This window comes from Solanum stenotomum, chromosome 1 (genome assembly GCF_019186545.1).
Source record: "Solanum stenotomum isolate F172 chromosome 1, ASM1918654v1, whole genome shotgun sequence".
Taxonomy (NCBI): Eukaryota; Viridiplantae; Streptophyta; class Magnoliopsida; order Solanales; family Solanaceae; genus Solanum; species Solanum stenotomum.
This window is the reverse complement of record NC_064282.1, coordinates 77,493,819-77,512,198: the sequence shown is the minus strand read 5'-3', so window position 1 is coordinate 77,512,198 and position 18,380 is coordinate 77,493,819.

The window sequence follows — 18,380 nt, the reverse complement described above, 5'->3', positions numbered from 1 at the left end:
AAATATAAGATATGTATTCTCCAATAACAATATTTTCTGATAAAGTTTGGAGTGTTACACATATAATTCTTTTCTATATAGGGTAAATGTAAACTTCTTCTTCTTCTAAAATAATTTGTTGATTTTTCTAGGCAAAAATGGTGATTTTAAAAGTCTATTTATCTATGTAATAATTGTTGGACTAGAATAGTGTGGTGTTTCTCTCTTTACTTTGGCGGTTTTTTTCTTCTTTTTCTTCCTTCTTTTTATTGAACTTGTTATAAAAATAAATGTCTCAATAACTTTATTTTCGATTGTCTTTTCATTTTCTATGATTAATGTTTACTAGGTAACTTACCCGTGCTTCGCACGGGATTGAACTATTTTACTAAGCTTACATATGATCATTCGGTAATATTTGTATTTTCAATACATACAATACATTGTCAAGAACATTTTATCTTAAGAAAAAGCGTTCCACTGAAATCTTAAATTGCCATTTTTTAAAATTTTCGTTTTTCTTATACAAAAATTATGAGTCATAGAGAGATTTTAAGTATAAGAAAGAAGTCTAAGAAAATCTCCATGGAAAGAGTTGGTCAGAAGTAATGATTTTTTCTAAATTCCAAGAAGTTATAAAGAAAAACATTAGACATTAAAAGTGTTACTATCCTCAAAAAAAGCATCAGACATTAAGAAGAGACCAAAAAGCCTCAAACAACAACATTCCCAAGTAAAGTAGAACATCACTTCCATATAAGAACATAATTAACTAAATTCAATGGAGGACCTTCGGCTCCTTTCATATGAACCTCCATCAATCTCTTTTTCATTAAAATATGTCGCATCATGTATATGTAAATGCCCCTAAAATTGTTAGTATCATAAATGTTATACCTCATTGTCTCAGAATAGTCATTAATATTCCTAGTATTGAAGTGAAGAAATAGGGAAAAACTTTTACTTGGAGCGTCTTGGAAGGAACTGATAATAAACCAAGCTTTCTTTATGAGCTTTTTTTCTAGCCTTTGTACTTGTGTTTTCTTCATTATCTACTGGAAAACAATTCAGTAATATGTATACCTCAATCCATACAAAATGTTTGTACCTAAGAAAAAACAATCAAAATAATATACTAATTGTGGAAAGCAAGAGAGCAATATGTTTAGTTCTTTAACAAACATCATCATTGGTTCCATATTAGTTATCACTTATTTATTGTTGTATGCTATCAAATATAGCACAGTCCACAAGCAATTTTCCCAAAAAGTATATGAAGAAACTTGTAGAAAGGGACACAAGAGAAGATAAATTTTCAATCATCCTCAATGGGATTTCTAATAGAGTTCATAAAAAGTCCCCAAAATAGCAAAAAGAAATTGCAAGAGATACATGAATCACTATGACTTACGGTTAAAGATTAAGCTTCATGACATAGGAGGAAGAAAACTTTGAGGAATGAAACACACTTCACAAGAAGCTTAATTAATATATTTGAATTTGATTCCGTATAGCAAAAAAAACCGACAAATAATAGTGGCAGAAATAAAAATTTTGTTTACTAAAGAACCAAATGTAATGAATTCAACCATTTCAGCAACGTTATGAGTTGTGGTCTGAGAGGTGCAAGAGTAGTAATGTCGCATTGTAATTAAAATTAATTTTCTTTGTTTATATGAAGAATCATGTTGAAAGGGACAAAAGAGAAGATCAATTTTAAATCATCCTTGCTGAAATTTTTAACATAGTTAAAAAAAAGTCACCAAAATAGCAAAAAATAATTGTCATAGTTACATGAATCACTACGACTTATAGTAAAGATTAAGCTCCATGAAATAGGAGGAAGAAAACTTTGAGGAATAAAACAAACTTCATAAGAAGCTTAATTAATGAATTTGAATTGGACTACCTTATAGCGGGAAAAAACACCTACAAATAATAGTGGCAGGAAATCCCTCTATTTATAGACAACAAATGGTAGTGTGAACAAAAACTTATTGTGCCTTCTCGAAAAGGTCACAACTCATTGAAAAAGTTACTACCCTTCATAAAGGTTACAACACTTCGTAAAAGACGCAACTCTTCAAAAAAAGTCACAATTTTTCATACAAGTTACAACTTTTCAAAAGAGTCATAATTTTTCATAAAAGTCACTACTTTTCATAAGTCACAACTTTTCATGAAAGAGGAAGGCTAATTTTGGAAATAAACAAATTAAAAGGGATTCTGGTTTGTGGTGGCGCCACGTAGGCTGCCTAGGGTTCTCTTTTATATATATGATTATTTTGTGTCATAATGTACAAATTTTACTTCTTTTATGTTACAAACAAGTTCAAAGTCACATTCTTAATCCTCTTAATTACCATGACTCTTCATTCTTAGGGATTTGTGATGAGTCCACAAATTGGACTCATTTAGGGCTTTTTTTTATAAGAATAGTGTCCTTGAAAGCTTATTTTATTTCAATATCTAATGAAAACTCTTAAATTTCAGGTATTTGAAATTTTATTGAAAGCATGGACACTTGGGCCCAAAAAGGAGCAAATAGGCTGAAAAAATGAAGAAGTTGAAGCCTGAGCATTCACCAAGCACACTTGGCGATTCGTCGAAGGGATTCACTCCGCTCTTTGTTCCAGTGCGCGAAACCCTGAAGAAGAAGGATCAAAAGGCGATGAAAGGAGCAGTCAGCGTTTTGCCGAATATTTTCGTGAAGCAGTACTATACCGCCTAATGGTCTAGAACATGAAGATGTTGAAGGCAAGCACGAAACGGAGATGAAACAAAAGAAGGGTGAGTCGCCGAGTCATTCGGCGACATCGACTAACCTCACCGAAAGATCCGCCAGCACTATTTTCTGAAGTCTATAAATACTAAACTTATTATTAATTTTAGAGGAGTCGAACATTTAATTTAATTTCCAAAATACAATAGTACTTTTTGGGATATTTTCTCTCAAGTTTGGAGAGCGTTTTGTGGGAGACTTGAAGAGAGAGGGATTTTATCTTCCCCAAGTTGTAAGTGGGTCTTCTCCATTCTTCTTCCTTTTCTTAAATCAAGGTTTAATTTCTTATACCCATTTGATTTTAGTATCATTTTAGGTGTATTTTTTAATTTCTTGATGTGTAGCTAAGAACCCCCATTCTTGGGGTGTGATTTAGCAAATATGTGTTGATATTGTTGTTGGATCTTGCTTGCTGATAGGTTAGATGTATTTTAATGGTGATTTCACCTAGTGGTTGTGGTTTAATTTAATGGGTTTGTAGTTGCAAATACAAAATCACTCATGTGTTTTCGGTTTGCCCAAGAGGGAGGTCGCAAAACCAAGACCACTAGACTGATGGCCTAAGGAGTGGGTCGACATGAGGTTCAGCCCGAGAGGGTGAACCCTAGTCCCATATCCTAACACTCAGCTCGAGAGAGTGAGTGGGGTAAGGTGTAGGTTGGTCTTCATGTGGCAAGTGGGTGTCCGAGAGGAACCCATTTGAAACGGGGTAAGTTGCCCGAGAGGGAACTTATTTTCATCTAAAGCTTAGCCTAGTCACTATTATCTTGTAAATTTTCTATCGAAAGCATGTACCCAACGATTTATCTCAACTTGTATTGCGGTCACACTCCAAGAACTTTCTCCCATACTTGATTTTCTTGTTTACTTTTGCTATTTTTGCTACTTGTGACAAAACCCCCAATTGATAGTTGACACTTTTGTGTCACCCCCTTTAATTTAAAATGTTTTTGTTCATTAATGTCTTTAGCTATGACTAATTAGAACTAAATTTTATTTTTCTATTAATTCTCAAAACCACTCCCTTGGGACACAAACCCAACCTTTATTTGGGTTACTATATTATCGACGATCGTAGACACTCGTACCGTAGGTTAGTGTCGTTGGTCACGATAAGCATCAAAATGGCGCCGCTGCCGGGGAGTGGTGTTATTTGGTAATTCGTAGTTAAATAAAAGTTATGATTCCTTCTAGTTTTAATTTTACTAATCTAAATTGTAATTTTGTTTTGCTAGTGTGAATATCAAAGCAGGGACCTAAGGATGGAAAATCACTATGGATACCAACGAATCATCCCTTTTTGAAACTATTGAGCCTCAGGGACAACCTCATGACCTTCAAATAGGCAGGGGAGGAGACAATTCCGGAATTGTGGCTGAGATTCAAAGCAATTTTGCAGACATTCCCATCTCATGGAATGCCTGATAAGACACTGCTAGATTGCTTCTATCGGGGTCTCGAACCAGAAAATAGAAGCATAGCTGAGCACCTTTTCGAAGGCAAAATGCTAAACCAACCCTACGAAGTTGTCGCCACACTACTTGACAAGATGGTCGAAGCCAGCAAAGAAACTCAAAAGAAATACGAATGGGACAAATTGGTGGCTCAAGTAGATGTCTTATCTAAACGGGTGTTTAGATTGGAAGAACAAGCCAGGGAGAGGGAGAAGGACTTCTCCCTTCGAGAGCGCAAACATGGAAAGAAGCATGGGGGTGTGCAAAAAGATAATACCTTTTCAATCATTCAGCAAAAACTCGAAGAACAGGACAAGAAGTTGAATGACATGAAAGACAACATTGAAATGCTAAATGAAACGACCACCGCAAACTCCATGACGATTCAGCTGCAAGATGCTCAGATAAACCATTTGATAACGGTCAATACCCACCATTCGCCGAGGACTCACCTAACTACACCATGGGTGATTTCAAGGACGAAGAGTAGTCTTTGACTTGCGTCGTGCCGCGACGTTAACTTAGGTGCTGTTTAGGAGGCAATCCAAAACCCCATATTATCTTATATTTGCGTACTAGTAAAATAATAGTGTCTTAGTCTTGCAGATTTAAGTGTGGTAGGTGCCAAAGAGGTGCAGAATGGCGAGCAGCAGATCCAGTTGGTGAATCGCCGAAGACACCGGTGAGCAATGCTATTTCGCAGTTTGACTTAAGGCACCTTCTGAGCCTCGAGTCTATACAACTCGGCGAGCTCAAGAAGGTTTTGGAGATTCGCCTACCTGATTGGCGACCCCGATGGTCACCACCATTTGAACATCCACAGCTGCTGAAAAGTTCTGTAAAACTCGGTGAAGTAAAAATTTGTTTGTCAAAGCACCGAATCACTCAAAATTCAAAGCATTGTCACCGAATAGGAACGAAATAGATAAGTTGCAGGCCAACGCATAAAAAAGTAGTTGATTGATCACTCGAGAGTGTGGGTTGAAGATAGGCGTATTGGAATGCTAAGAAAATCTGTACAAAGCTTGATGAATCACTCGGCAATGCACCAACCGTCCCCGACATATCTTCTGCTTTACGAGACATTCGTTGAAGGACTCCAACTCGAAGCAACCGTCTAACCAGGATTATTCTCTAGCCCTATCTCTGTCTTTCTTTAATTTGACCTCTGGATTATTGTCATATATTTTAGGACAAATATATTTTCAATTGTGGTGGGGTGAGATCACAAAGCCCACACCTTTTGTGTGCTATTTGATGTTCACATTTTGTGATTACATTTGGGTTGTTATGTTTTTAATTGTGGTTTTAAAACTGCTTTGCAATTGTTTGAGCTTGTGGCTCCGTTTCCGCTTATTTTTAATTGCAAAATGACTCTGACCCTTCCGAAAGTTTTTTATTTTTTCGCACATTTTTGCCACCCATCGTGAATTGAATGTGGTTGTTCTTTCGCAAAAATTTGAGTCTCGATTTCGATCAATATCGATGTCTTGAATAGTGCTCTCAATTGAACGAACATGAATGTACGGCTACGGTAAGGCCAAATGAAGTTGCATAGACAATATGTGAACTCTTTGCATCTCGTTGTGATTAGCCATTTATCGAATTGATTCTCTTGTAATGACCGTTGCACACTAGCGAAAGTGTGTAGTCTTGTTTTACTTAAGTGTTGATGCCTTGTGTGATTAGCTTGCTTTGAACCATGAATAAACCTAGAATTTTCCCTGTTAGTCTGATTGATTTAGAAGGGTGTCCTCTTGATATGATCTTCAGCAACTTTAAAGAGTGTGAGCCAAATTTGGCATATACCTCTTTTGTGGCCTACCCATGAGCGTGTAAAACTCTTTTGAACACCCCTTGAACCTTACCTTTCTTTGGAAGAACCTTGATAAACCCTAGACCTTTCTTGACCCACTACCTATAATCCTCTTAATTTGTGGTTTAGTGAATAGCCAACTTAGGCCAAAATCCTAAGTTGTGGGTGTGGTGAAAAGGAAAAGGAGAAGTCAAGAAGTGCAAGAAAAGTCATCCTTAACCCATGGTGTTGCAGAACAACGGAAACCCTTCAATCTAAAAAAAACCTATGGAATAAATACAAAAGAAATCGGGTTTCCAAGAAATCTATGGAGGTGAATAAAAAGATGACTTAGAAGCACTAGAAAAAGAATTGAAAAAAGGGAAAGAAGGGAATGCCTTGAGAACACCACACCTCACGAGGATGAAAAAGTCACTAAGCCTAAATGACCATACCTTTGCACTCAGCCCCATTACAAGCCTTGAAAAGACCTTTTTGATCTTAAGTAAGCCAATTCAAAATTTGATTGGAAAATAAGGGCAAACCTGTGGGTGAAAACATGCATTGTGTTCCTCTTTTTGAGTGTGAGCGTTGCATCTGATTCCTGATCTTAAATGGATTGACCTATAGGTGTGAATATGGAATCATTCTTTGTGTGAGGGCATTTAGATACTTTTTGTTGAGCTTGAACTTGCACAAGTAGCAAGTATTGCGAGCATGAGAATCTTTGGTAGTGGTATGTCACAACTTGAATCTTTGAGTACACAGCTGAATTTTGCATGAGTACATTGAGTCTTGTTATATATATTCATGATTTAGTCTTGTGTAGCACTATTTGAGACACCTTGTTGAATGGTTGAACTTGAGTTTGCTTGAGGACAAGCAAAAGTTTAAGTTGGGAGTGTTGATGAGTTCACAAATTGGACTCATTTAGGGCTTTATTTTGATAAGAATAGTGTCCTCGAATGCTTATTTTGTCTCAATATCTGATGAAAACTCTTAAGTTTCAGGTATTTGAAGTTTTATTGAAAGCATGGACACTTAGGCGCAAAGAGGAACAAAAAGGCTGAAAAGAACGAAGAAGTTGAAGCCTGAGCATCGCCAAGCACACTTGGCGATTCGCCGAAGGGATTAACTCTCCCCTTTGTTCCAGTGTGCGAAGCCCTGAAGAAGAAGGATCAAAAGGCGATGAAAGGAGCGGTCGGCGCTTTGCCGAATATTTCCGCGAAGCAGTACTATACCGCCTAATGGTCCAGAACGTGAAGATGTTGAAGGCAAGCACGAAACGGCGATGAAACAGAAGAAGGGCGAGTCGCCGAGTCATTCGGCGACATCGACTAACCTCGCCGAAAGATCCACCAGCACTATTTTCTGAAGTCTATAAATACTAAACTTCTTATTAATTTTAGAGAAGTAGAACATTTAATTTAATTTCCAGAATAGAATAGTACTTTTTGGGATATTTTCTCTCAAGTTTGAAGAGGGTTTTGTGGGAGACTTGAAGAGAGAAGGATTTCATCTTCCCCAAGTTGGAAGTGGGTCTTCTCCATTCTTCTTCCTTTTCTTAAATCAAGGTTTAATTTCTTATACCCATTTGATTTTAGTATTATTTTAGGTGTATTTTGGTATTTCTTGATGTGTGGCTAAAAACCCCATTCTTGGGGTGTGATTTAGCAAATATGTGTTGATATTGTTGTTGGGTCTTGCTTGCTGATAAGTTCGATGTATTTTAATGGTGATTTCACCTATGGTTGTGGTTTAATTTAATGGGTTTGTAGTTGCAAATACAAAACCACCCATGTTTTCGGCTTGCCCGAGAGGGAGGTCGCGAAACCAAGGTTTCTAGACTGATGGCATTAGGAGTAGGTCGACATGAGGTTCATCCCGAGAGGGTGAACCCTAGTCCCATATCCTAACACTCAGCTCGAGAGAGTGAGTGGGGTAAGGCGTAGGTTGGTCTTCATGCGGCAAATGGGTGTCCAAGAGGAACCCATTTGAACGGGGTAAGTTTCCCTCTTGTAAAGCTTAGCCTAGTCACTATTATCTTATAAATTTTCTATCGAAAGCATGTACCCAACGATTTATCTCAACTTGTATTGCGGTCACACCCCAAGAACTTTCTCCCATACTTGATTTTCTTGTTTACTTTTGTTGTTTTTGCTACTTGTGACAAAAACCCCAATTTTGATATTTGACACTTTTATGTCACCCCCCCTTTAATTTATAATAGTTTTGTTCGTTAATGTCTTTAGCTATGACTAATTAGAAAACTAAATTTTATTTTTCTATTAATTCTCAAAACCACTCCCTTGGGACACGACCCCAACCTTTAGTTGGGTTACTATATTATCGACGATCGTAGACACTCGTACCATAGGTTTGTGTCGTTGGTCACGTTAAGCATCAATTTGTATATTGAATGTAGTATTTATTTGAAATGTGAAATATACTCTTTAATAATTTTGTATATAAGCCAAGCAAAACTAGTAAAATTAGGAATTTGTGCATGCTATTTTTTTCAATCTTTTTGCATAGCTAAGTCACTCTCTTCTTCCTTTTTTTATGTAGATTTTTAAATGTATTTTATTTCTTATTGTCACGACTCAGACCGTCGTGATTGACACCCACACTAACCCTCCGATGGGAGAACCACTACAATCCAACTAAGCAACTCAATCAAAATACTACACATTTAAAGATACGAAAGCAGGTTTAAATGCAGAAATAAACTGAAGTTCCCATAAACTCTAAAAGTCTAACAAAACATTTGCGGAAAACAACGCCTAGAACTAGAAAGCTAATGTACCGAAACTCTACTAATGACAAGTCTAAAAAATGGGGTACAACCCCGAAACTAAACAAACGAATATCTAACGTACTAATCTATGTGACACCCCGACTTTTCAAAACGTCTAAATTAACTCGTATCTTCGTGGAAAGACAAGAAGGGTGGGTAATAAATTAAGAATGATGTGGTATGTCATATTTTAAGTGTTCAAGGGTTGTATCTCAAGTTTTGAAGTCAGGTAAGTGGCAAAATAAAAGTTGGCGAAAGTTATCGTAAGTTCCTTTTTAAAGATCTCTCTGAAATTTGGGCCAAATGTCTTGGATATTTTATCCCAATATATTAAGAGTTAGAAGGCCTATCACCCATTGAATCGAAGGCCTACGAGTCTAGTTTGCAACGCACAAAATCCCATATCCCATCGATATTGGAGTAAAAACTTATGAGAATTTTACTACGGACTGTCGCGGCAAAATTTGGGTCGGGTAAAAAAATGTGGTATGTCAGTTTATTCAATGTTTTAAGCCATGAAAAATTTCTTTTCACTTCCAAACCAGAAAGAAAGCTTAAGAGAGAGTTCATATGGAGTTCTTGCATGTTGAAGGTTAGTTTTGACGATTTCTACCATTAAAGGTTTCCCCCGTGCCTAGAAACGTGATCTCTACACGTGGCAATCATTTTTCCCTTCTTTTAGCTGCGTTTGAAGCTAGTTTTTGAAGATATAAATTTGTAATTATTGGTGTTTCTTCAAGGTTTACACTTGGTTAACTAAGGTAATCATCTCGAGACTCTTTTATGATTATTTTTATGAATTTCTACGGACGTTTTGACAAGTTGGGGCAATATGGCAAATCTGTCGATTTAAGATTAATTATGAACTGTTTATAGGTGCGTACCAACTGTGTATATATAATGTTTGTGAAGCTTAGTACATAAGAAACAACTTTTGTTAAGGAACTACGGTCTTTCGAGCGTTCATTGGAAAGGTATGTAAAGGCTATTCCCTTCTTACAACATGTTTCCTTAAAGCTTAGGAGCAATGTAATTGGGTTGTTATCCTTGTTATACTTGTAGCCATTATTGTTGATTGTTGGCTGGTCGAGTGGATATAATCCTCCCTTGTCGGGATTCTTATTCAGTTAGTGGCATCTCTATGTTGGACACGACTTAGAGGCTATTCGTATAGGTTGTTTATAGCTAGATTGCTCGCTTTTAGCCTATTGAATTGTTATTGTTGCCATTTGGGCTATTGTGGTTAGCTGCAAGAATGTGATATATGACTAGAAGGGCTATGTTCTGCCTACGGGGCTATATGGATGCCTAGAAGGGCTATGAGTTGCCTATGGGGCTATATTGATGCCTAGAAGGGCTATGAGTTACCTACAGGGCTATATTGACGCCTAAGAAGGCTATGTGCTTCCTACAGGGTCATGCTATTGCCTAAGAGGGCTATGAGTTGTCTATAAGTTATGTTGATGCCTAAGAGGGCTATGTGACTACCAACGGGGTTAGGGGACTACCGATAGGGGTATATAGATTGATTGGCACCTTCTGGGCTTATGGGGGCTTGGTAGGTGGTCTTGTTTGCTGTTTGTACCTATCGAGCTTATGGGGGCGTGGTTAGGTTGTTGTTTTATTATTTTTGATAAGTTTAGATTTAGAAGCCGGTCAGTACACTTATCTTATCTTTGATTTATTTATCGGATTAGTTTAGTATATTAGGATACCTGCTCATAGTCTATTGCCTTCCATATTATGTACATTATTTTGTATTGACGCCCCATTGCCTGGGGGAGCTGCATTCATGCATGCAGGTCCCGACAGATGACCTAGTAGACCTCCTCAGCAGTAGGATTGACTTCTATCCGGTTGGCTAGCCCCTTTCCTCCGGAGCTGTCAGAGTTGGGAGGATTGTTAGCTTTTGTTGCATATTTTTTATGGGTAGGCTGGGGCCCTGTCCCGCCAATCTTAATTACTCTTAGAGACTTGCAGACTAGTGTGTGGGGTGTATATCTACGTTATGGCCGTGTTGGCCTAGTTTGTTGGTTTGTTGTAGCTTGTTAGCTTTTAGTTTCGGTATAGAGATCATGGTGGTCTCGATGGCCCAATTAGGACTTTGTGCTAGTTGGTTATTTCTTTATATGAACTCTTGGGAGTAGCTGTTTCTTTTATAGATATGTTGATAGGGGCCTTACCGGCCGAGGGCTTAATGTTAAGCCGAGATATACTTGTTTATTTTCTTGATTGCGTGTGGCTGTCATGCACTAGTAGCAAATAGTTCAGCAGGGTCAGCTCGGGCCTGAGTTCTGGCATTAGGAGCCAGTTGCACCCCTTGAGTTTAGGGCGTGACAATTTAAGTCCGAAGAAAATGGACTAAGCAAAAGGAGAACTCATGGCAGCCTGGAAGAGCTGGCTCACCCTTGAATTCGGTCTCGATCATTGATCTCCTAGCTGAGGTCTATCAGTAGCCGCCTGAAGATGCGTTGTACTCACCAAAGAATGAGCAAGTGCAGTATCAGTACACAACCACAGTGTACTGGTAGGATCACGCGGCTATTCCAGTAAGCGCAACATATACCAGCAATCACAACATAGTAAACATATGTCACACCCTTTTTTCGCACGGCGAAAGGGTTTTTCCATTTTAAAGTGAGGTTATTGATTTAGGGATTATTTTATTTTGTTTCAGAGTCGCCACTTGGAATTGAGTTGTGGTGTTCCAAGTCACCTTTTCAAATCCCTAATCAATAGGAAATCTTTTAGTTTTGGTGTGCGAACCAGAAAATCAGGTAAGGAATTCTGTTGACCGAGGGGAAGGTATTAGGCATCCCTCGAGTCCCGTGGTTCTAGCACGGTCGCTTTTATTGACTTATACTTATCTTGCTACATTTTTGGATAATTTGTGTCTATATACCAAAATTTGCTTATTTTTTAATTGTTGAATTTTTATTAGTCTTAAACCGGATGCATAATTGCATTCTCGATCTTCACGTTTAGAGACATAACTGTCTTCCTTGCATCACACATACTAATTTTCTATAAATCTCACTGTAAATTAATGAAAATCGATTATATTATTGGACAAGGTGTGTCACCACATCCTTGAGTTTATTTTAATGTCTCAAGAAAAAGATGTGTAACCACATTCTTATTCGAAACATGCCTTTGAAACAAGTCTTACATCTTAATATTTACCTATAATTACTAGATAGCTTAAGCGTATTATTAGTGATTAAATTACTTTTTATTATTTATATTCTTGACTACTATTTAAATAATAAAAGTCTAAAATCTTAAACAAACAAAAAAAAGTGTTCATATTCAAATTTGATATGGATGCATTCACGCTTTAAGTATACTTGCAAGTTATAACAAAAAAATATAAAAATAAAAATAAAAATTTGTAACTCTTCATCTCTTAATTTTTCTAAAATAAACATTTTTAATATTAGATAAAATTGACTAAATAAATTGCTATACAATAATTCTTTTAGACATTTAGTTGATTTTAGTTGGACACAAGAGGTACTTAATTGTCAACAACATATGGTACGAAATGAAAAATAATGTACAATAGAATAAATATAAAATATTTCAATATTATTGTGTCAAAATTAAACACACCTAAATTTTGAGAAAACTTCATAACATTGGAATCAAGTATTATATAATCATAAAAATTCAAAATATACAACAAAATTAAACGGTACCTCTTGCGAAAATTCAATTTACAGAAAGGAAACAATCCTAATAAAGAACCACGAACTCGAAACCATGAAAGTGTACCTCGACCTCACTTTTGTTTGTGAGTGAAAGAAATATAAAGTGGGGGGTGGTTTTGGTTGCTGATTTTTCTTTTGTTTTGTGTGTGTGTTGTAGTTATTTATTTTTCTTGGTATTGCTGGTCGTACTTTTGTATTTTTTGGTGTTGCTTATTTTTTTTCTTCTTTTTTTCTTCTCCCGTATGTTGTAGTAGAAAGGAAGACCAAAATGTTTTTCCTCTTTTTTTCTATTGGTGTTGTGCGTGTGTTGTGTTTCTGATCTTTTTTTTTCTTTCTGGGAATGGGTAGTATATGTAGATAGGGGGTGGTGTGTTGTGGGAATGGGTGTGTGGATGTACGTGTGAGGGAGTGTGGTGTGTTGTGTATGTGCAGATGATGGGGTTGTGAGTGGAGTGGGGTAGTAGTATAAGGGGTTAATGCGGTAGTGTAGGTTAGTTTTAGTTTTTTTTTTCATAATATAATATAATGATATAATATAATATAATATAATAAGAATATTATTTAATTATTTTTTAAACTAACAAAAATTGAGTAGCTAGTTAATAAAAATTATAATTAAGGAATACTAGCTTATTTATTAAACTGAAATTAAACTAAAACATATTATTTTTGTTATTTTCGTATCTTTTAAAATAAACTTACTAAAATAAGACAAAACCAAAATATCTAACTTAAACATAAAAAAAATATTTAAGGAATAAAAATATTGTAAAATCTTATGTTCGGTCAAAAATTACGTGTCTACAACACTTACATGTACATAATATAAATACACATCGATTATCATTTCAGGAGCAATGCACAATTTCACATTCTCAATAACAAGTAGATATAACAAATCAATGGTCCTCTCATGGAACCCATACCCAATCTGTTAGTGTGCCTAAACGTGACATCCAATCTCAATTAGTGTGCCAGACGTGACACCCCATCCCATACATGCACCGAAACGTGGCACCCGATCCAAGTTAGTGTGTCGGAACGTGACACCCGATCTATTCAACACAACCACAATTACAATCACACTCATAATCATACAATCAAGTGTTGAATCATGGCATGCATTATCAAAACTCTAATAACGACAAGTCTAAGAACAAGGGGTACAACCCCGAAACTAAACAAACGAATATCTAACGTACTAATCTAAGTCTGAAGAAAATGGACTAATCAAAAGGAGAACTAATGGTAGCCTGAAAGAACTGGTTCACCCTTGAATTTGGTCTCGATCACTGATCTCCTAGCTGAGGTCTATCAGTAGCCGCCTGAAGATGTCATGTACTCAACAAAGAACGAGCAAGTGCAGTATTAGTACACAACCACAGTGTACTGGTAGGATCACGCGGCTATTTCAGTAAGCACAACATATACCAGAATCACAACATATACGAGCAAGTGCAGTATCAGTACACAACCATCAACTTGTTGTTGATGGTTTTTGGTTTTGCGCTTGGGTCACTTTTGAACCCGAGTCATTTTTGTTTGAACCCTCTTTTTATTCAATAAATGGGCCTTGCCCATATTTAAATAAAAAATAAATAAATTATTGTACGTGTTTTGAACATGTATTTTGCGTCAACCAATAAAATTAATAACAATTAGAAAAAAATTATTTGATAAACAACAGCTGACACTAATATAATTATTATCTATCTAAATGATTAAAAAAATCATTCATCAAGGTTAATTATTTTTTAAAAAAAAACATGAACATATTTTGAATATGTTTACTTATTTATTTTGATTACAATAATTAAGTAAGATTTATATGAGATAAAAATATTGATCTCATAGTCTTAAATAATTAGGATTTTTAATATAGTACAAATAAGGAAAGATTTGAAAAGTAAATCCCGCCCTGGCGACTTGCGTGGAGACAGAACGTCAAAATTAGAGTCTCAAATCCCCATTTCACAACACACCTTCAACTCACGATATTCGAAAACTACATGTTCACGCTAAGGTCAGTTTTGGGGGTTCTACTCGTCCGAATTTGATTCCGTAAAGTCATACGGGTTCTTTAACGTCCTAGTTATCTACTCATGTGCTCAAATTCATAACTAGATCTCTCATTAATTACCAGATTTCCCTTGACCTCACTGGCTCATATTTCGTCCAAATCTGGACTAGGCTAGGAATTTTCAAGTTACTACTCAAAAGTTTTCTGGTCTCAATTATTTCCCATTGACTTTTTCCTAACGACGGAATTAGGTCGTTACACTTACCTTATTTTGTTTTCTAATTTCAATAAAAAATAATTTATTTGTTTTGTGATCTTGATATTATAATTCTTTAGGTTGGTGAACACACGAACACTAGAAAGTAAATAGTGATGAAGTTAATTTTAACAAAGAGAAGGAAGAAGTCCGAATTTAAAAAATATAGATGTAAAAAAACTAATAATTCTAATTAAAGAGTATGTACCTTATAGATGACTTGGAATAACAATTGTTACAAAATATAGATATATTTAATTGATTTTTTGTAGCTTCTCTTTTGTGATTTATTACAGTAAATTAATGGTATTAGTATAAAACTTTATTTTAGTTCGTTTCGTAACCGCGCGAAGCGGGGCCAAGTACACTAGTATAGTTAGATATATATATATATATAAGGAAAAGAGACAAACATTCCACTCAACTTTGATATTTATGTATTAGCTATGCTATCCTAAACTATGATGTAGTGGTATCAGTTCTCTTGAGCTCAATCTGCATGAGTTTAGGATGAATTAGGTTATTCTTTCGATTAACATTGATTTAGGTGATGAACGAAGGAATTAGGTCATTTACCTTGATAGATGAAGATGGCACCAATGTTGAACTAAAGAAGTCTTCAACGAGTTGGATTCATGGTGGTGCTCGTGAGATTTTTGAACACCCAAATGGATACCACTCAAGCTTAACTCAGTTTTGTCATGTTTGATTCAAAGAGAGAAGGACCTCTGGTAGCTCTATGTACGACCATTGTTGAGCTAATAGGAGCATCACTTGGTTCCGACAATTCATTTTTTTTTTGTTTTTTTGGTCGTTTCAGCTTGTTGTTGATGGCCTTTTGTTTTGGGTTTGGGTAACTTTTGGACCCGAGTCATTTTCGTTTGAACCTTCTTTTTATTCAATAAATGGGCCTTGCCCATATTTAAATAAAAAATAAATAAATTATTGTACGTGTTTTGCACGTGTATTTTGCTTCAATCAATAAAATTAATAACAATTAGAAAAAAAATTGATACACAACAGCTGACACTAAAATATTTATTATCTATCTAAATGATAAAAATAACTCATTCATGAAGGTTAATTATTATTTTTTTTAAAAAAAATCATGAACATATTTTGAATCTGTTTAATTATTTATTTTGATTACAATAATTAAGTAAGATTTATATAAGATAAAAATATTGATCTCATAGTCTTAAATAATTAGGATTTTTAATATACTACAAATAAGGAAAGATTTGAAAAGTAAAATTTAAATCAATTTTAAAATAAAAAATATTTAGGTGTTTTTACATATTACATACAAGTAAATATTTAGTATCTATAACTTTAATTAATTTCAAGGTCCCCAATAGTAGGATACTAATTAAATGACAATTATTTGAGAAAAATAATATATGACAATTTTGCCTACTTAAATTCTTTTAATAAAAGGTAAAAGTTCAATCAAATATTACTAAGGATGTTCATGCTTTTAAAATATTATTGTTAGATAAAGAGGTGTAAGGAAAAGATACAAATATACCAATGAACTTTGATATCTAAGTATTAGTGATGCTATCCTGAACTATGATGCAGTGGTATCAGTTTTCTTTAGCTCAATCTGCACGAGATAAGGATGATTTAGGTTATTCCTTCAATTAAGGTTGATTTAGGTGATGAACAAGGGGATTAAGTCCTTTACCTTGATAGATGAAGATGGCAACAATGTTGAGCTGGAGAAGTCTTCAACGAGTTGGATTCATGGTGCTCGTCATATCTTAGAACACCCAAATGGATATCAATCAAGCTTAACGCAGTTCTACCTTGTTTTATTCCGAGAGAGAAGGACCTCTGGTAGCTCAATGTACGACCATTGTAGAGCTAATAGGAGCAGCACTTGGTTCAGACAATTCATTTATTTTTTTGTTTTTTGGTCGTTTCCGCTTGTTGTTGATGGTTTTTTGTTTTGGGCTTGGGTCACTTTTGGACTCGAGTCATTTTTGTTTGAACGCTCTTTTTATTCAATAAATGGGACTTGCCCATATTTAAATAAATTATCGTACGTGTTTTGCACGTGTATTTTGCATTAATCAATAAAATCACTTAAAAAAATAATTATTTAATAAATAGCAACTGACACTAAAATAAATATTATCTATCTAAATGATAAAATATTCATATATGAAGGTTAATTATTATATTTCAAAAAAATGAACATATTTTGAATCAGATTACTTATTTATTTTGGTTACAATAATTAAGTAGGATTTATATAAGATAAAAAAAAATATTGATTTCATAGTCTTAAATGTTTAGAATTTTTAATATAGTACAAATAAGGAAAGATTTGAGAAATAAAATTTTAATCAATTTTAAAGTACTAAATATTTAGGAGTTTTTACATATAACATACAAGTAAATATTTAAATTCTATGACTTTAATTAATTTTAAGGTCCCCAATAGTAGGATAATAATTAAATGATAATTATTTGAGAAAAATATTATATGACAATTTTGTCTATTTAAAGTCTTTTAATAAAAGGTAAAAAATTCAATCAAATACTACTAAGGACGTTCATGCTTTTAAAATAACATAATTAGATATAGAGATGTAAGGAAAAGAGACAAACATATCACTAAACTTTGATATCTATGTATTAGCTATGCTATCCTGAACTATGATGCAGTGGTATCAGTCAGTGGTATCAGTTATCTTAAGATCAATCTGCACGAGTTAAGGATGAATTAGGGTATTCTTTCGATTAAGGTTGATTTAGGTGATGAACAAGGGGATGAGGTCCTTTACCTTGATAGATGAAGATGGCAACAATGTTGAACTAGAGAAGTCTTCAACGAGTTGGATTCATGATGCTCGTGAGATTTTTAAACACCCAAATGGATACCACTCAAGCTTAATGCAGTTGTGTCATGTTTGATTCAGAGAGAGAAGGACCTCTTGTAGCTGCATATACGACCATTGTTGAGCTAATAGGAGCAGCATTTGATTTCGACAATTCATTTTTTTTTTTGGTCGTTTTCACTTGTTGTTGATAGCTTTTTGTTTTGGGCTTGGTTCACTTTTGGACCCGAGTCATTTTTGTTTGAACCCTTTTTTAATACAATAAATGTGTCTTGCCCATATTTAAATAAAAAAATAAAAAAATTATTGTACGTGTTATGCACATGTATTTTGTGTCAATCAATAAAATTATTGACAATTAGAAAAAAAATTATTTGATAAATAGAAATTGACACTAAAATAATTATTATCTATCTAAATGATAAAAAAATTCATTCTTGAAGGTTTTTTTAAAAAAATAAATAAATTGTGGTCATGTGGACCCTTTATTTATTTCCTGCCACAAAAGTGACAGTCACCATCCACAACAAAAAGAAAAAAAGGAACATTCCTAATTCAATGGTCGGTCCAAACTACAACTATGATAGTTTTTAGGAAACCCTCTTCTTACGAAAAATTTTATTCTGGGCGAGGCACAAGTATGATGTGGCAGACAAGATAAGAGTTGTATGAGGCCCATTTATATTTGGCCAAGTGGATCACTTTCAGAAAAAGGGGACACTCCTCTTTCTCTCTCTTCCT